Source organism: Microcebus murinus, chromosome 15 (genome assembly GCF_040939455.1).
Source record: "Microcebus murinus isolate Inina chromosome 15, M.murinus_Inina_mat1.0, whole genome shotgun sequence".
Taxonomy (NCBI): Eukaryota; Metazoa; Chordata; class Mammalia; order Primates; family Cheirogaleidae; genus Microcebus; species Microcebus murinus.
In genome coordinates, this window is record NC_134118.1 from 78,434,910 (window position 1) to 78,454,122 (window position 19,213).

The 19,213-nt window shown below is 62.4% G+C and overlaps 5 pseudogenes; all 5 read left to right on the top strand.

Moving 5' to 3' along the window:
* Positions 1–393: 393 nt before the first annotated feature.
* Positions 394–512, top strand: LOC142876690 (uncharacterized; annotated as a pseudogene).
* Positions 513–4,369: 3,857 nt separating this feature from the next.
* LOC142876691 (uncharacterized) lies at positions 4,370–4,488 on the top strand (annotated as a pseudogene).
* A 3,862-nt stretch (positions 4,489–8,350) lies between these two features.
* On the top strand, positions 8,351–8,469 carry LOC142876692 (uncharacterized; annotated as a pseudogene).
* A 3,860-nt stretch (positions 8,470–12,329) lies between these two features.
* On the top strand, positions 12,330–12,448 carry LOC142876694 (uncharacterized; annotated as a pseudogene).
* Positions 12,449–16,306: 3,858 nt separating this feature from the next.
* LOC142876695 (uncharacterized) lies at positions 16,307–16,425 on the top strand (annotated as a pseudogene).
* The last annotated feature ends 2,788 nt before the right edge of the window (positions 16,426–19,213 follow it).

Consider the following 19,213-nt stretch of genomic DNA (forward strand, 5'->3'; position numbering starts at 1 on the left):
TGTGGGGGAGGGCCGCCCCTGGCTGGGGTCAAAGGGCGAGCGCCCCGCCCCTCCCGCCCGTGCGAGCTGGGGGTGGGGGGCGGGGAGGTGAAGGAGGCCAGGCAAGGAGAGGAGGGGGGCTTGAAGGTCTCCACCTTGGCGGGTCCAGCCGTGGAGGCGCATCTTGTGTGAGTGTGAGTGAGTGAGTGAGTGTGAGTGTGAGTGTGTGTGTATACAGAGACAGCCCCCAACCCCGGCCCGCCCCGCCTGTCACCCCCGTCCCTCGGAGCCCGCGGGACCCGGCCGGCGAACTCAACAGGCCCGACCCGGCGCGGGGCCTGGGGCGGGGGGAGGAGGCGGCGGGGAAGCGCAGAGAGGCTCGGCTTCTTGAGCGGGGCAGGGGCGCCCTCCGCCGTCCACGGCCACACCACCCCGAACGCGCCCGATCCCGTCTGGTCTCGGAAGCTAAGCAGGCTCGGGCCTGGTTAGAACTTGGATGGGAGACCGCCCGGGAATACCGGGTGCCGTAGGCTTCTTCTTTTTTTTTTTGCCTCTGGTTCTGTCGCGTTTCTGGGAGTGCGGGGGCGGCCCGGGGTGGGGGTGACCCCCACCCTCAGCGTCCGCCGCGGTGCCTGGCGCGCCCCAGCCCGCACCGTGGGGCCTCCTCTTGTCCCGAGCCGCGACACCGCCGCCACGCGGCAGCATGCGTGGCTTCTGGACAGTCAGGTCTCAGACCAAAGGTCTGCTCTGTGGGAGCCGACACGCTGGAGGAAACCTTGAGAGTCTGAGAGGGGAGGGAGTTCCAGAAGAAGGCCAGGATGTCATTTTGAGGGAGTATGTGACCAGAACTCGTCCCGTTGCTTTTGGGGTTCTATGGGCTACACGTAGGAATCTTTGGTGGTGGCACCTGATGTTGGGGGATCCGGAGTCACACCCAGACCTGCTCCACAGGCCTCCTTTTACTTTTCTCTTCGGATTCATTTTTTTTTTTTTTTTTTTGAGACAGAGTCTCGGTTTGGTGCCCAGGCTAGAGTGAGTGCCGTGGCGTCAGCCTAGCTCACAGCAACTTCAAACTCCTGGGCTCCAGTGATCCTTCTGCCTCAGCCTCCCGGGTAGCTGGGACTGCAGGCATGCGCCACCATGCCCCGCTAATTTTTATATATATATCAGTTGGCCAATTAATTCCTTTCTATTTATAGTAGAGACGGGGTCTCGCTCTTGCTCAGGCTGGTTTTGAACTCCTGACCTTGAGCAATCCGCCCGCCTCGGCCTCCCAAGAGCTAGGATTACAGGCGTGAGCCACAGCGCCCGGCCGGATTCATTATTTTTAAAAAGTGTCTCTTATCTCTATTATTGCATTTTCTTTTCTCTCTCTTTTCAAGCAGATGATGGGAGTCCAAGTATTAAGGTGACATGTGTTGCCCGTGCCCCCCTCCCCCCCCGTGTTCTTATTCATTTACCTCTCATGTTGCTCCAGCATATTGTGGGGGCACCAATGTTAAGGTCGGGTGCGTTGCCCTCTCCCAGCCTCCCCCCTCGGGTCAGAGCTTCAAGTGCGCCCATCCCCCAGTCGGTGCGTACCCACCCCATTCCTAATGGATGTGTATGCCCATCCCCTCCCCCCACCCGCCCGACACCCACCCGAAGAAGGTGATTCCTCTGTGTCCACTTAGGTGTCCATCGGTTCGTACCCATTTGCTGGTGAGCGCGAGCACGTGGTGCTCGTGTGTCCATTCTTGGGATACTTGGCTTACTGGAACGGGTTCCAGCTCTGGCCAGGAGAACCACGAGAGGTGCCCCCTCACCGCTGCTCCTCATAGCCGAATAGCACTCCGTGGTGTCCACGCGCCACATTTTATTTACCCACTCGTGGGTCGATGGGCACTCGGGTGGCTTCCAGGTCTTTGCGATTGTGACTTGTGCCCTGACACTAACCCTAACCCTTACCCAGCCCGTCTCCTCCACGGCCCCTGCCTGACTGACTCCTTCCCGCCCGGCCTATCACCTGTCACCGTCCTCTGCCCCTGCCTGACACGCTCCTCCCCGCCCGGGCCGTCACCGTCCTCGGCCCCTGCCTGACGGGGCTCCTCCGTCGCCTGGGCCTTCCAAGGGCTTGGTGTGGACGCTGGTTCCAGGACGCCCTCCCAGGAACCCGGTAGCAGGGCGGCCGCAGCGTCTCGCGCAACCCAACCGTCCGCCGGCTGGCCGCCATCGCTAAGTGGCCTGCGGGGGACGTGCTCCCGCTGTGCCGTGGGGGCCCAGCCTGGTGTCTTCTCTGAGGCCCCGCGGCTGCCGCTCCCCGCAAGGGGATAGCCGCGGAGGTGGGGACCGCCTCCTCATGGGGACGTACACCCAGCTCTCCACGTCGGATTCCGGGGCTCTCTGTCCTGCCAGAAGGCCCAGCTGGCCTGCGGGTCCTTAGAGTGGCAAAAACATCCGAAAACTGAGATTGAGGGTCCGGTGGGTGTCTGCACTTTTGTGCTGGGCACCCCAGGGAGGCCCGGTGGCTGGCTGGACAACGCGGTCTGCTGGGCTGGGGGGGGGGTTTGGAGGAGCAACTGATGCCCTTTGCACTTTGGGTAGCAAGTGTCTGAGGTGTCTCTGGGCCCTGTGCCATGTGGGGGCGGGGGCGGGGGCGGGGTGGGAGGAGGAGGAGGAGGAGGAGGAGGAGGAGGAGGAGGAGGAGGTGGGAAGGGCCGTGGCCTGCAGTCGTGTTCCCCGGGGTGGCACAGCATGTGGCTTCTTCCACAGGCTGCTTGGCCTGGGCTCCCTGCACCTGGGCCTTTGGAGGACTGGCCCTGTGCTTGCCAACACTTCCTGCAGGGACCCAGAGCTGGGAGGTTGCATCTCTCAGCCCTGGGTCGGGCAGAGCCCCAGCGGGCCATGCCCACAACCTCTCTCAGCAGGGGTCCCCCAGAAGGCTCCTTTGGGACCAGGATTCTCTTGCGGGTGACTCTTTAAGGTCTGGCCCCTGGATGGAGGGGCACCAGGAGTAGAGGAGCAGGAAGGGGAAGGGGGTGGCCATGCGAGGGGACACTTTCAGGCCAAGTCCCAGCTTCAGTCTGATCCTCCTGGGAACCCCGGGGTGGACATCACACCTCCTGGTTGCCCCGCTCTGAGACAAGGAGCCGGGCTTCGCATTCCCACAGCAGCCAGTCGTGGGCTGAGGACACCTGGGGCGTTGGGAACTCCCTGGCTTCTCCTTGGTTTAACATCTGGAGCTGCTTGTGAATTGTGCCGCCACACACACCCGAGTGCAGGTGTCTTCCGCACAGACTGCGGGCCTCGCTCTTCTGAATGCCGCTAGCTCGCGACCCACCCACGGGAGAACCTGGTCAGGGTACTTTCTCTCAGGGGCAGACTCTGATCCGGGCGGGCTACCGGTGTCTCTGTTTGCTCCTTTCTTTCTTCCACTTCGGGAAAGGCTTCCTTACTGGGTGTGGAAATCTCCTATGCCTTTCCTCGCCTATTCTGTCAGCTCTAAAATTCTCTTTCGGTTGCCACCCTCACAGATGGATTAGGAAACTCTTTGCGGTGCACTCATTAGTGAAATGACCTCAATGACGCTGGAATCCAATATCTAATCGCCGATTTTTAGCGAGTCCACACGCCAGGGTGGTTGGGGTCCAGTGCAGCCCCGGCCAGGTCCAGGCCCCTTGGACTGGGCCACAGGAGGACAAAGAGGAGGGTCCCGGCCCCCACGGTACACGGTAGGTAGAGGTGCGGGCAGTTCTCCAAGGGCTTGGGTGTTTTCCAGAGGGAGGAGATGGAGGGGACTGATTTCTTCAGCGCCCCACAAACCACGCCACCCCACCCCACCCATGGGACACATCCCGAGAGAGAGAGAGAGAGAGAGAGAGAGAGAGAGAGAGAGAGAGAGAGAGAGAGAGAGAGACGCCCCATACACTGGCTCCCCTCCCCCGTGCGCTGTGCCCCAGCCCTGGCCCGGGGAATAGGCGGCCGCCGGGCCACAGGGTGGGGGGCGCAGCTGAAAGGGGTTGTGGGGGAGGGCCGCCCCTGGCTGGGGTCAAAGGGCGAGCGCCCCGCCCCTCCCGCCCGTGCGAGCTGGGGGTGGGGGGCGGGGAGGTGAAGGAGGCCAGGCAAGGAGAGGAGGGGGGCTTGAAGGTCTCCACCTTGGCGGGTCCAGCCGTGGAGGCGCATCTTGTGTGAGTGTGAGTGAGTGAGTGAGTGTGAGTGTGAGTGTGTGTGTATACAGAGACAGCCCCCAACCCCGGCCCGCCCCGCCTGTCACCCCGTCCCTCGGAGCCCGCGGGACCCGGCCGGCGAACTCAACAGGCCGACCCGGCGCGGGGCCTGGGGCGGGGGGAGGAGGCGGCGGGGAAGCGCAGAGAGGCTCGGCTTCTTGAGCGGGGCAGGGGCGCCCTCCGCCGTCCACGGCCACACCACCCCGAACGCGCCCGATCCCGTCTGGTCTCGGAAGCTAAGCAGGCTCGGGCCTGGTTAGAACTTGGATGGGAGACCGCCCGGGAATACCGGGTGCCGTAGGCTTCTTCTTTTTTTTTTTGCCTCTGGTTCTGTCGCGTTTCTGGGAGTGCGGGGGCGGCCCGGGGTGGGGGTGACCCCCACCCTCAGCGTCCGCCGCGGTGCCTGGCGCGCCCCAGCCCGCACCGTGGGGCCTCCTCTTGTCCCGAGCCGCGACACCGCCGCCACGCGGCAGCATGCGTGGCTTCTGGACAGTCAGGTCTCAGACCAAAGGTCTGCTCTGTGGGAGCCGACACGCTGGAGGAAACCTTGAGAGTCTGAGAGGGGAGGGAGTTCCAGAAGAAGGCCAGGATGTCATTTTGAGGGAGTATGTGACCAGAACTCGTCCCGTTGCTTTTGGGGTTCTATGGGCTACACGTAGGAATCTTTGGTGGTGGCACCTGATGTTGGGGGATCCGGAGTCACACCCAGACCTGCTCCACAGGCCTCCTTTTACTTTTCTCTTCGGATTCATTTTTTTTTTTTTTTTTTGAGACAGAGTCTCGGTTTGTTGCCCAGGCTAGAGTGAGTGCCGTGGCGTCAGCCTAGCTCACAGCAACTTCAAACTCCTGGGCTCCAGTGATCCTTCTGCCTCAGCCTCCCGGGTAGCTGGGACTGCAGGCATGCGCCACCATGCCCCGCTAATTTTTATATATATATCAGTTGGCCAATTAATTCCTTTCTATTTATAGTAGAGACGGGGTCTCGCTCTTGCTCAGGCTGGTTTTGAACTCCTGACCTTGAGCAATCCGCCCGCCTCGGCCTCCCAAGAGCTAGGATTACAGGCGTGAGCCACAGCGCCCGGCCGGATTCATTATTTTTAAAAAGTGTCTCTTATCTCTATTATTGCATTTTCTTTTCTCTCTCTTTTCAAGCAGATGATGGGAGTCCAAGTATTAAGGTGACATGTGTTGCCCGTGCCCCCCTCCCCCCCCCCCGTGTTCTTATTCATTTACCTCTCATGTTGCTCCAGCATATTGTGGGGGCACCAATGTTAAGGTCGGGTGCGTTGCCCTCTCCCAGCCTCCCCCCTCGGGTCAGAGCTTCAAGTGCGCCCATCCCCCAGTCGGTGCGTACCCACCCCATTCCTAATGGATGTGTATGCCCATCCCCTCCCCCCACCCGCCCGACACCCACCCGAAGAAGGTGATTCCTCTGTGTCCACTTAGGTGTCCATCGGTTCGTACCCATTTGCTGGTGAGCGCGAGCACGTGGTGCTCGTGTGTCCATTCTTGGGATACTTGGCTTACTGGAACGGGTTCCAGCTCTGGCCAGGAGAACCACGAGAGGTGCCCCCTCACCGCTGCTCCTCATAGCCGAATAGCACTCCGTGGTGTCCACGCGCCACATTTTATTTACCCACTCGTGGGTCGATGGGCACTCGGGTGGCTTCCAGGTCTTTGCGATTGTGACTTGTGCCCTGACACTAACCCTAACCCTTACCCAGCCCGTCTCCTCCACGGCCCCTGCCTGACTGACTCCTTCCCGCCCGGCCTATCACCTGTCACCGTCCTCTGCCCCTGCCTGACACGCTCCTCCCCGCCCGGGCCGTCACCGTCCTCGGCCCCTGCCTGACGGGGCTCCTCCGTCGCCTGGGCCTTCCAAGGGCTTGGTGTGGACGCTGGTTCCAGGACGCCCTCCCAGGAACCCGGTAGCAGGGCGGCCGCAGCGTCTCGCGCAACCCAACCGTCCGCCGGCTGGCCGCCATCGCTAAGTGGCCTGCGGGGGACGTGCTCCCGCTGTGCCGTGGGGGCCCAGCCTGGTGTCTTCTCTGAGGCCCCGCGGCTGCCGCTCCCCGCAAGGGGATAGCCGCGGAGGTGGGGACCGCCTCCTCATGGGGACGTACACCCAGCTCTCCACGTCGGATTCCGGGGCTCTCTGTCCTGCCAGAAGGCCCAGCTGGCCTGCGGGTCCTTAGAGTGGCAAAAACATCCGAAAACTGAGATTGAGGGTCCGGTGGGTGTCTGCACTTTTGTGCTGGGCACCCCAGGGAGGCCCGGTGGCTGGCTGGACAACGCGGTCTGCTGGGCTGGGGGGGGGGTTTGGAGGAGCAACTGATGCCCTTTGCACTTTGGGTAGCAAGTGTCTGAGGTGTCTCTGGGCCCTGTGCCATGTGGGGGCGGGGGCGGGGGCGGGGTGGGAGGAGGAGGAGGAGGAGGAGGAGGAGGAGGAGGAGGAGGAGGTGGGAAGGGCCGTGGCCTGCAGTCGTGTTCCCCGGGGTGGCACAGCATGTGGCTTCTTCCACAGGCTGCTTGGCCTGGGCTCCCTGCACCTGGGCCTTTGGAGGACTGGCCCTGTGCTTGCCAACACTTCCTGCAGGGACCCAGAGCTGGGAGGTTGCATCTCTCAGCCCTGGGTCGGGCAGAGCCCCAGCGGGCCATGCCCACAACCTCTCTCAGCAGGGGTCCCCCAGAAGGCTCCTTTGGGACCAGGATTCTCTTGCGGGTGACTCTTTAAGGTCTGGCCCCTGGATGGAAGGGGGCACCAGGAGTAGAGGAGCAGGAAGGGGAAGGGGGTGGCCATGCGAGGGGACACTTTCAGGCCAAGTCCCAGCTTCAGTCTGATCCTCCTGGGAACCCCGGGGTGGACATCACACCTCCTGGTTGCCCCGCTCTGAGACAAGGAGCCGGGCTTCGCATTCCCACAGCAGCCAGTCGTGGGCTGAGGACACCTGGGGCGTTGGGAACTCCCTGGCTTCTCCTTGGTTTAACATCTGGAGCTGCTTGTGAATTGTGCCGCCACACACACCCGAGTGCAGGTGTCTTCCGCACAGACTGCGGGCCTCGCTCTTCTGAATGCCGCTAGCTCGCGACCCACCCACGGGAGAACCTGGTCAGGGTACTTTCTCTCAGGGGCAGACTCTGATCCGGGCGGGCTACCGGTGTCTCTGTTTGCTCCTTTCTTTCTTCCACTTCGGGAAAGGCTTCCTTACTGGGTGTGGAAATCTCCTATGCCTTTCCTCGCCTATTCTGTCAGCTCTAAAATTCTCTTTCGGTTGCCACCCTCACAGATGGATTAGGAAACTCTTTGCGGTGCACTCATTAGTGAAATGACCTCAATGACGCTGGAATCCAATATCTAATCGCCGATTTTTAGCGAGTCCACACGCCAGGGTGGTTGGGGTCCAGTGCAGCCCCGGCCAGGTCCAGGCCCCTTGGACTGGGCCACAGGAGGACAAAGAGGAGGGTCCCGGCCCCCACGGTAGGTAGAGGTGCGGGCAGTTCTCCAAGGGCTTGGGTGTTTTCCAGAGGGAGGAGATGGAGGGGACTGATTTCTTCAGCGCCCCACAAACACGCCACCCCACCCCACCCATGGGACACATCCCGAGAGAGAGAGAGAGAGAGAGAGAGAGAGAGAGAGAGAGAGAGAGAGAGAGAGAGAGAGAGAGAGAGACGCCCCATACACTGGCTCCCCTCCCCCGTGCGCTGTGCCCCAGCCCTGGCCCGGGGGAATAGGCGGCCGCCGGGCCACAGGGTGGGGGGCGCAGCTGAAAGGGGTTGTGGGGGAGGGCCCGCCCCTGGCTGGGGTCAAAGGGCGAGCGCCCCGCCCCTCCCGCCCGTGCGAGCTGGGGGTGGGGGGCGGGGAGGTGAAGGAGGCCAGGCAAGGAGAGGAGGGGGGCTTGAAGGTCTCCACCTTGGCGGGTCCAGCCGTGGAGGCGCATCTTGTGTGAGTGTGAGTGAGTGAGTGAGTGTGAGTGTGAGTGTGTGTGTATACAGAGACAGCCCCCAACCCCGGCCCGCCCCGCCTGTCACCCCCGTCCCTCGGAGCCCGCGGGACCCGGCCGGCGAACTCAACAGGCCCGACCCGGCGCGGGGCCTGGGGCGGGAGGCGGCGGCGGGGAAGCGCAGAGAGGCTCGGCTTCTTGAGCGGGGCAGGGGCGCCCTCCGCCGTCCACGGCCACACCACCCCGAACGCGCCCGATCCCGTCTGGTCTCGGAAGCTAAGCAGGCTCGGGCCTGGTTAGAACTTGGATGGGAGACCGCCCGGGAATACCGGGTGCCGTAGGCTTCTTCTTTTTTTTTTTGCCTCTGGTTCTGTCGCGTTTCTGGGAGTGCGGGGGCGGCCCGGGGTGGGGGTGACCCCCACCCTCAGCGTCCGCCGCGGTGCCTGGCGCGCCCCAGCCCGCACCGTGGGGCCTCCTCTTGTCCCGAGCCGCGACACCGCCGCCACGCGGCAGCATGCGTGGCTTCTGGACAGTCAGGTCTCAGACCAAAGGTCTGCTCTGTGGGAGCCGACACGCTGGAGGAAACCTTGAGAGTCTGAGAGGGGAGGGAGTTCCAGAAGAAGGCCAGGATGTCATTTTGAGGGAGTATGTGACCAGAACTCGTCCCGTTGCTTTTGGGGTTCTATGGGCTACACGTAGGAATCTTTGGTGGTGGCACCTGATGTTGGGGGATCCGGAGTCACACCCAGACCTGCTCCACAGGCCTCCTTTTACTTTTCTCTTCGGATTCATTTTTTTTTTTTTTTTTTGAGACAGAGTCTCGGTTTGGTGCCCAGGCTAGAGTGAGTGCCGTGGCGTCAGCCTAGCTCACAGCAACTTCAAACTCCTGGGCTCCAGTGATCCTTCTGCCTCAGCCTCCCGGGTAGCTGGGACTGCAGGCATGCGCCACCATGCCCCGCTAATTTTTATATATATATCAGTTGGCCAATTAATTCCTTTCTATTTATAGTAGAGACGGGGTCTCGCTCTTGCTCAGGCTGGTTTTGAACTCCTGACCTTGAGCAATCCGCCCGCCTCGGCCTCCCAAGAGCTAGGATTACAGGCGTGAGCCACAGCGCCCGGCCGGATTCATTATTTTTAAAAAGTGTCTCTTATCTCTATTATTGCATTTTCTTTTCTCTCTCTTTTCAAGCAGATGATGGGAGTCCAAGTATTAAGGTGACATGTGTTGCCCGTGCCCCCCTCCCCCCCCCCCCGTGTTCTTATTCATTTACCTCTCATGTTGCTCCAGCATATTGTGGGGGCACCAATGTTAAGGTCGGGTGCGTTGCCCTCTCCCAGCCTCCCCCCTCGGGTCAGAGCTTCAAGTGCGCCCATCCCCCAGTCGGTGCGTACCCACCCCATTCCTAATGGATGTGTATGCCCATCCCCTCCCCCCACCCGCCCGACACCCACCCGAAGAAGGTGATTCCTCTGTGTCCACTTAGGTGTCCATCGGTTCGTACCCATTTGCTGGTGAGCGCGAGCACGTGGTGCTCGTGTGTCCATTCTTGGGATACTTGGCTTACTGGAACGGGTTCCAGCTCTGGCCAGGAGAACCACGAGAGGTGCCCCCTCACCGCTGCTCCTCATAGCCGAATAGCACTCCGTGGTGTCCACGCGCCACATTTTATTTACCCACTCGTGGGTCGATGGGCACTCGGGTGGCTTCCAGGTCTTTGCGATTGTGACTTGTGCCCTGACACTAACCCTAACCCTTACCCAGCCCGTCTCCTCCACGGCCCCTGCCTGACTGACTCCTTCCCGCCCGGCCTATCACCTGTCACCGTCCTCTGCCCCTGCCTGACACGCTCCTCCCCGCCCGGGCCGTCACCGTCCTCGGCCCCTGCCTGACGGGGCTCCTCCGTCGCCTGGGCCTTCCAAGGGCTTGGTGTGGACGCTGGTTCCAGGACGCCCTCCCAGGAACCCGGTAGCAGGGCGGCCGCAGCGTCTCGCGCAACCCAACCGTCCGCCGGCTGGCCGCCATCGCTAAGTGGCCTGCGGGGGACGTGCTCCCGCTGTGCCGTGGGGGCCCAGCCTGGTGTCTTCTCTGAGGCCCCGCGGCTGCCGCTCCCCGCAAGGGGATAGCCGCGGAGGTGGGGACCGCCTCCTCATGGGGACGTACACCCAGCTCTCCACGTCGGATTCCGGGGCTCTCTGTCCTGCCAGAAGGCCCAGCTGGCCTGCGGGTCCTTAGAGTGGCAAAAACATCCGAAAACTGAGATTGAGGGTCCGGTGGGTGTCTGCACTTTTGTGCTGGGCACCCCAGGGAGGCCCGGTGGCTGGCTGGACAACGCGGTCTGCTGGGCTGGGGGGGGGTTTGGAGGAGCAACTGATGCCCTTTGCACTTTGGGTAGCAAGTGTCTGAGGTGTCTCTGGGCCCTGTGCCATGTGGGGGCGGGGGCGGGGGCGGGGTGGGAGGAGGAGGAGGAGGAGGAGGAGGAGGAGGAGGAGGAGGAGGTGGGAAGGGCCGTGGCCTGCAGTCGTGTTCCCCGGGGTGGCACAGCATGTGGCTTCTTCCACAGGCTGCTTGGCCTGGGCTCCCTGCACCTGGGCCTTTGGAGGACTGGCCCTGTGCTTGCCAACACTTCCTGCAGGGACCCAGAGCTGGGAGGTTGCATCTCTCAGCCCTGGGTCGGGCAGAGCCCCAGCGGGCCATGCCCACAACCTCTCTCAGCAGGGGTCCCCCAGAAGGCTCCTTTGGGACCAGGATTCTCTTGCGGGTGACTCTTTAAGGTCTGGCCCCTGGATGGAGGGGCACCAGGAGTAGAGGAGCAGGAAGGGGAAGGGGGTGGCCATGCGAGGGGACACTTTCAGGCCAAGTCCCAGCTTCAGTCTGATCCTCCTGGGAACCCCGGGGTGGACATCACACCTCCTGGTTGCCCCGCTCTGAGACAAGGAGCCGGGCTTCGCATTCCCACAGCAGCCAGTCGTGGGCTGAGGACACCTGGGGCGTTGGGAACTCCCTGGCTTCTCCTTGGTTTAACATCTGGAGCTGCTTGTGAATTGTGCCGCCACACACACCCGAGTGCAGGTGTCTTCCGCACAGACTGCGGGCCTCGCTCTTCTGAATGCCGCTAGCTCGCGACCCACCCACGGGAGAACCTGGTCAGGGTACTTTCTCTCAGGGGCAGACTCTGATCCGGGCGGGCTACCGGTGTCTCTGTTTGCTCCTTTCTTTCTTCCACTTCGGGAAAGGCTTCCTTACTGGGTGTGGAAATCTCCTATGCCTTTCCTCGCCTATTCTGTCAGCTCTAAAATTCTCTTTCGGTTGCCACCCTCACAGATGGATTAGGAAACTCTTTGCGGTGCACTCATTAGTGAAATGACCTCAATGACGCTGGAATCCAATATCTAATCGCCGATTTTTAGCGAGTCCACACGCCAGGGTGGTTGGGGTCCAGTGCAGCCCCGGCCAGGTCCAGGCCCCTTGGACTGGGCCACAGGAGGACAAAGAGGAGGGTCCCGGCCCCCACGGTAGGTAGAGGTGCGGGCAGTTCTCCAAGGGCTTGGGTGTTTTCCAGAGGGAGGAGATGGAGGGGACTGATTTCTTCAGCGCCCCACAAACCACGCCACCCCACCCCACCCATGGGACACATCCCGAGAGAGAGAGAGAGAGAGAGAGAGAGAGAGAGAGAGAGAGAGAGAGAGAGAGAGAGAGAGAGAGAGACGCCCCATACACTGGCTCCCCTCCCCCGTGCGCTGTGCCCCAGCCCTGGCCCGGGGGAATAGGCGGCCGCCGGGCCACAGGGTGGGGGGCGCAGCTGAAAGGGGTTGTGGGGGAGGGCCGCCCCTGGCTGGGGTCAAAGGGCGAGCGCCCCGCCCCTCCCGCCCGTGCGAGCTGGGGGTGGGGGGCGGGGAGGTGAAGGAGGCCAGGCAAGGAGAGGAGGGGGGCTTGAAGGTCTCCACCTTGGCGGGTCCAGCCGTGGAGGCGCATCTTGTGTGAGTGTGAGTGAGTGAGTGAGTGTGAGTGTGAGTGTGTGTGTATACAGAGACAGCCCCCAACCCCGGCCCGCCCCGCCTGTCACCCCCGTCCCTCGGAGCCCGCGGGACCCGGCCGGCGAACTCAACAGGCCCGACCCGGCGCGGGGCCTGGGGCGGGAGGCGGCGGCGGGGAAGCGCAGAGAGGCTCGGCTTCTTGAGCGGGGCAGGGGCGCCCTCCGCCGTCCACGGCCACACCACCCCGAACGCGCCCGATCCCGTCTGGTCTCGGAAGCTAAGCAGGCTCGGGCCTGGTTAGAACTTGGATGGGAGACCGCCCGGGAATACCGGGTGCCGTAGGCTTCTTCTTTTTTTTTTTGCCTCTGGTTCTGTCGCGTTTCTGGGAGTGCGGGGGCGGCCCGGGGTGGGGGTGACCCCCACCCTCAGCGTCCCGCCGCGGTGCCTGGCGCGCCCCAGCCCGCACCGTGGGGCCTCCTCTTGTCCCGAGCCGCGACACCGCCGCCACGCGGCAGCATGCGTGGCTTCTGGACAGTCAGGTCTCAGACCAAAGGTCTGCTCTGTGGGAGCCGACACGCTGGAGGAAACCTTGAGAGTCTGAGAGGGGAGGGAGTTCCAGAAGAAGGCCAGGATGTCATTTTGAGGGAGTATGTGACCAGAACTCGTCCCGTTGCTTTTGGGGTTCTATGGGCTACACGTAGGAATCTTTGGTGGTGGCACCTGATGTTGGGGGATCCGGAGTCACACCCAGACCTGCTCCACAGGCCTCCTTTTACTTTTCTCTTCGGATTCATTTTTTTTTTTTTTTTTTGAGACAGAGTCTCGGTTTGGTGCCCAGGCTAGAGTGAGTGCCGTGGCGTCAGCCTAGCTCACAGCAACTTCAAACTCCTGGGCTCCAGTGATCCTTCTGCCTCAGCCTCCCGGGTAGCTGGGACTGCAGGCATGCGCCACCATGCCCCGCTAATTTTTATATATATATCAGTTGGCCAATTAATTCCTTTCTATTTATAGTAGAGACGGGGTCTCGCTCTTGCTCAGGCTGGTTTTGAACTCCTGACCTTGAGCAATCCGCCCGCCTCGGCCTCCCAAGAGCTAGGATTACAGGCGTGAGCCACAGCGCCCGGCCGGATTCATTATTTTTAAAAAGTGTCTCTTATCTCTATTATTGCATTTTCTTTTCTCTCTCTTTTCAAGCAGATGATGGGAGTCCAAGTATTAAGGTGACATGTGTTGCCCGTGCCCCCCTCCCCCCCCCCCGTGTTCTTATTCATTTACCTCTCATGTTGCTCCAGCATATTGTGGGGGCACCAATGTTAAGGTCGGGTGCGTTGCCCTCTCCCAGCCTCCCCCCTCGGGTCAGAGCTTCAAGTGCGCCCATCCCCCAGTCGGTGCGTACCCACCCCATTCCTAATGGATGTGTATGCCCATCCCCTCCCCCCACCCGCCCGACACCCACCCGAAGAAGGTGATTCCTCTGTGTCCACTTAGGTGTCCATCGGTTCGTACCCATTTGCTGGTGAGCGCGAGCACGTGGTGCTCGTGTGTCCATTCTTGGGATACTTGGCTTACTGGAACGGGTTCCAGCTCTGGCCAGGAGAACCACGAGAGGTGCCCCCTCACCGCTGCTCCTCATAGCCGAATAGCACTCCGTGGTGTCCACGCGCCACATTTTATTTACCCACTCGTGGGTCGATGGGCACTCGGGTGGCTTCCAGGTCTTTGCGATTGTGACTTGTGCCCTGACACTAACCCTAACCCTTACCCAGCCCGTCTCCTCCACGGCCCCTGCCTGACTGACTCCTTCCCGCCCGGCCTATCACCTGTCACCGTCCTCTGCCCCTGCCTGACACGCTCCTCCCCGCCCGGGCCGTCACCGTCCTCGGCCCCTGCCTGACGGGGCTCCTCCGTCGCCTGGGCCTTCCAAGGGCTTGGTGTGGACGCTGGTTCCAGGACGCCCTCCCAGGAACCCGGTAGCAGGGCGGCCGCAGCGTCTCGCGCAACCCAACCGTCCGCCGGCTGGCCGCCATCGCTAAGTGGCCTGCGGGGGACGTGCTCCCGCTGTGCCGTGGGGGCCCAGCCTGGTGTCTTCTCTGAGGCCCCGCGGCTGCCGCTCCCCGCAAGGGGATAGCCGCGGAGGTGGGGACCGCCTCCTCATGGGGACGTACACCCAGCTCTCCACGTCGGATTCCGGGGCTCTCTGTCCTGCCAGAAGGCCCAGCTGGCCTGCGGGTCCTTAGAGTGGCAAAAACATCCGAAAACTGAGATTGAGGGTCCGGTGGGTGTCTGCACTTTTGTGCTGGGCACCCCAGGGAGGCCCGGTGGCTGGCTGGACAACGCGGTCTGCTGGGCTGGGGGGGGGGTTTGGAGGAGCAACTGATGCCTTTTGCACTTTGGGTAGCAAGTGTCTGAGGTGTCTCTGGGCCCTGTGCCATGTGGGGGCGGGGGCGGGGGCGGGGTGGGAGGAGGAGGAGGAGGAGGAGGAGGAGGAGGAGGAGGAGGTGGGAAGGGCCGTGGCCTGCAGTCGTGTTCCCCGGGGTGGCACAGCATGTGGCTTCTTCCACAGGCTGCTTGGCCTGGGCTCCCTGCACCTGGGCCTTTGGAGGACTGGCCCTGTGCTTGCCAACACTTCCTGCAGGGACCCAGAGCTGGGAGGTTGCATCTCTCAGCCCTGGGTCGGGCAGAGCCCCAGCGGGCCATGCCCACAACCTCTCTCAGCAGGGGTCCCCCAGAAGGCTCCTTTGGGACCAGGATTCTCTTGCGGGTGACTCTTTAAGGTCTGGCCCCTGGATGGAGGGGCACCAGGAGTAGAGGAGCAGGAAGGGGAAGGGGGTGGCCATGCGAGGGGACACTTTCAGGCCAAGTCCCAGCTTCAGTCTGATCCTCCTGGGAACCCCGGGGTGGACATCACACCTCCTGGTTGCCCCGCTCTGAGACAAGGAGCCGGGCTTCGCATTCCCACAGCAGCCAGTCGTGGGCTGAGGACACCTGGGGCGTTGGGAACTCCCTGGCTTCTCCTTGGTTTAACATCTGGAGCTGCTTGTGAATTGTGCCGCCACACACACCCGAGTGCAGGTGTCTTCCGCACAGACTGCGGGCCTCGCTCTTCTGAATGCCGCTAGCTCGCGACCCACCCACGGGAGAACCTGGTCAGGGTGCTTTCTCTCAGGGGCAGACTCTGATCCGGGCGGGCTACCGGTGTCTCTGTTTGCTCCTTTCTTTCTTCCACTTCGGGAAAGGCTTCCTTACTGGGTGTGGAAATCTCCTATGCCTTTCCTCGCCTATTCTGTCAGCTCTAAAATTCTCTTTCGGTTGCCACCCTCACAGATGGATTAGGAAACTCTTTGCGGTGCACTCATTAGTGAAATGACCTCAATGACGCTGGAATCCAATATCTAATCGCCGATTTTTAGCGAGTCCACACGCCAGGGTGGTTGGGGTCCAGTGCAGCCCCGGCCAGGTCCAGGCCCCTTGGACTGGGCCACAGGAGGACAAAGAGGAGGGTCCCGGCCCCCACGGTAGGTAGAGGTGCGGGCAGTTCTCCAAGGGCTTGGGTGTTTTCCAGAGGGAGGAGATGGAGGGGACTGATTTCTTCAGCGCCCCACAAACCACGCCACCCCACCCCACCCATGGGACACATCCCGAGAGAGAGAGAGAGAGAGAGAGAGAGAGAGAGAGAGAGAGAGAGAGAGAGAGAGAGAGAGAGAGAGACGCCCCATACACTGGCTCCCCTCCCCCGTGCGCTGTGCCCCAGCCCTGGCCCGGGGGAATAGGCGGCCGCCGGGCCACAGGGTGGGGGGCGCAGCTGAAAGGGGTTGTGGGGGAGGGCCGCCCCTGGCTGGGGTCAAAGGGCGAGCGCCCCGCCCCTCCCGCCCGTGCGAGCTGGGGGTGGGGGGCGGGGAGGTGAAGGAGGCCAGGCAAGGAGAGGAGGGGGGCTTGAAGGTCTCCACCTTGGCGGGTCCAGCCGTGGAGGCGCATCTTGTGTGAGTGTGAGTGAGTGAGTGAGTGTGAGTGTGAGTGTGTGTGTATACAGAGACAGCCCCCAACCCCGGCCCGCCCCGCCTGTCACCCCCGTCCCTCGGAGCCCGCGGGACCCGGCCGGCGAACTCAACAGGCCCGACCCGGCGCGGGGCCTGGGGCGGGAGGCGGCGGCGGGGAAGCGCAGAGAGGCTCGGCTTCTTGAGCGGGGCAGGGGCGCCCTCCGCCGTCCACGGCCACACCACCCCGAACGCGCCCGATCCCGTCTGGTCTCGGAAGCTAAGCAGGCTCGGGCCTGGTTAGAACTTGGATGGGAGACCGCCCGGGAATACCGGGTGCCGTAGGCTTCTTCTTTTTTTTTTTTGCCTCTGGTTCTGTCGCGTTTCTGGGAGTGCGGGGGCGGCCCGGGGTGGGGGTGACCCCCACCCTCAGCGTCCGCCGCGGTGCCTGGCGCGCCCCAGCCCGCACCGTGGGGCCTCCTCTTGTCCCGAGCCGCGACACCGCCGCCACGCGGCAGCATGCGTGGCTTCTGGACAGTCAGGTCTCAGACCAAAGGTCTGCTCTGTGGGAGCCGACACGCTGGAGGAAACCTTGAGAGTCTGAGAGGGGAGGGAGTTCCAGAAGAAGGCCAGGATGTCATTTTGAGGGAGTATGTGACCAGAACTCGTCCCGTTGCTTTTGGGGTTCTATGGGCTACACGTAGGAATCTTTGGTGGTGGCACCTGATGTTGGGGGATCCGGAGTCACACCCAGACCTGCTCCACAGGCCTCCTTTTACTTTTCTCTTCGGATTCATTTTTTTTTTTTTTTTTTTGAGACAGAGTCTCGGTTTGGTGCCCAGGCTAGAGTGAGTGCCGTGGCGTCAGCCTAGCTCACAGCAACTTCAAACTCCTGGGCTCCAGTGATCCTTCTGCCTCAGCCTCCCGGGTAGCTGGGACTGCAGGCATGCGCCACCATGCCCCGCTAATTTTTATATATATATCAGTTGGCCAATTAATTCCTTTCTATTTATAGTAGAGACGGGGTCTCGCTCTTGCTCAGGCTGGTTTTGAACTCCTGACCTTGAGCAATCCGCCCGCCTCGGCCTCCCAAGAGCTAGGATTACAGGCGTGAGCCACAGCGCCCGGCCGGATTCATTATTTTTAAAAAGTGTCTCTTATCTCTATTATTGCATTTTCTTTTCTCTCTCTTTTCAAGCAGATGATGGGAGTCCAAGTATTAAGGTGACATGTGTTGCCCGTGCCCCCCTTCCCCCCCCCCGTGTTCTTATTCATTTACCTCTCATGTTGCTCCAGCATATTGTGGGGGCACCAATGTTAAGGTCGGGTGCGTTGCCCTCTCCCAGCCTCCCCCCTCGGGTCAGAGCTTCAAGTGCGCCCATCCCCCAGTCGGTGCGTACCCACCCCATTCCTAATGGATGTGTATGCCCATCCCCTCCCCCCACCCGCCCGACACCCACCCGAAGAAGGTGATTCCTCTGTGTCCACTTAGGTGTCCATCGGTTCGTACCCATTTGCTGGTGAGCGCGAGCACGTGGTGCTCGTGTGTCCATTCTTGGGATACTTGGCTTACTGGAACGGGTTCCAGCTCTGGCCAGGAGAACCACGAGAGGTGCCCCCTCACCGCTGCTCCTCATAGCCGAATAGCACTCCGTGGTGTCCACGCGCCACATTTTATTTACCCACTCGTGGGTCGATGGGCACTCGGGTGGCTTCCAGGTCTTTGCGATTGTGACTTGTGCCCTGACACTAACCCTAACCCTTACCCAGCCCGTCTCCTCCACGGCCCCTGCCTGACTGACTCCTTCCCGCCCGGCCTATCACCTGTCACCGTCCTCTGCCCCTGCCTGACACGCTCCTCCCCGCCCGGGCCGTCACCGTCCTCGGCCCCTGCCTGACGGGGCTCCTCCGTCGCCTGGGCCTTCCAAGGGCTTGGTGTGGACGCTGGTTCCAGGACGCCCTCCCAGGAACCCGGTAGCAGGGCGGCCGCAGCGTCTCGCGCAACCCAACCGTCCGCCGGCTGGCCGCCATCGCTAAGTGGCCTGCGGGGGACGTGCTCCCGCTGTGCCGTGGGGGCCCAGCCTGGTGTCTTCTCTGAGGCCCCGCGGCTGCCGCTCCCCGCAAGGGGATAGCCGCGGAGGTGGGGACCGCCTCCTCATGGGGACGTACACCCAGCTCTCCACGTCGGATTCCGGGGCTCTCTGTCCTGCCAGAAGGCCCAGCTGGCCTGCGGGTCCTTAGAGTGGCAAAAACATCCGAAAACTGAGATTGAGGGTCCGGTGGGTGTCTGCACTTTTGTGCTGGGCACCCCAGGGAGGCCCGGTGGCTGGCTGGACAACGCGGTCTGCTGGGCTGGGGGGGGGGTTTGGAGGAGCAACTGATGCCCTTTGCACTTTGGGTAGCAAGTGTCTGAGGTGTCTCTGGGCCCTGTGCCATGTGGGGGCGGGGGCGGGGGCGGGGTGGGAGGAGGAGGAGGAGGAGGAGGAGGAGGAGGAGGAGGAGGAGGTGGGAAGGGCCGTGGCCTGCAGTCGTGTTCCCCGGGGTGGCACAGCATGTGGCTTCTTCCACAGGCTGCTTGGCCTGGGCTCCCTGCACCTGGGCCTTTGGAGGACTGGCCCTGTGCTTGCCAACACTTCCTGCAGGGACCCAGAGCTGGGAGGTTGCATCTCTCAGCCCTGGGTCGGGCAGAGCCCCAGCGGGCCATGCCCACAACCTCTCTCAGCAGGGGTCCCCCAGAAGGCTCCTTTGGGACCAGGATTCTCTTGCGGGTGACTCTTTAAGGTCTGGCCCCTGGATGGAGGGGCACCAGGAGTAGAGGAGCAGGAAGGGGAAGGGGGTGGCCATGCGAGGGGACACTTTCAGGCCAAGTCCCAGCTTCAGTCTGATCCTCCTGGGAACCCCGGGGTGGACATCACACCTCCTGGTTGCCCCGCTCTGAGACAAGGAGCCGGGCTTCGCATTCCCACAGCAGCCAGTCGTGGGCTGAGGACACCTGGGGCGTTGGGAACTCCCTGGCTTCTCCTTGGTTTAACATCTGGAGCTGCTTGTGAATTGTGCCGCCACACACACCCGAGTGCAGGTGTCTTCCGCACAGACTGCGGGCCTCGCTCTTCTGAATGCCGCTAGCTCGCGACCC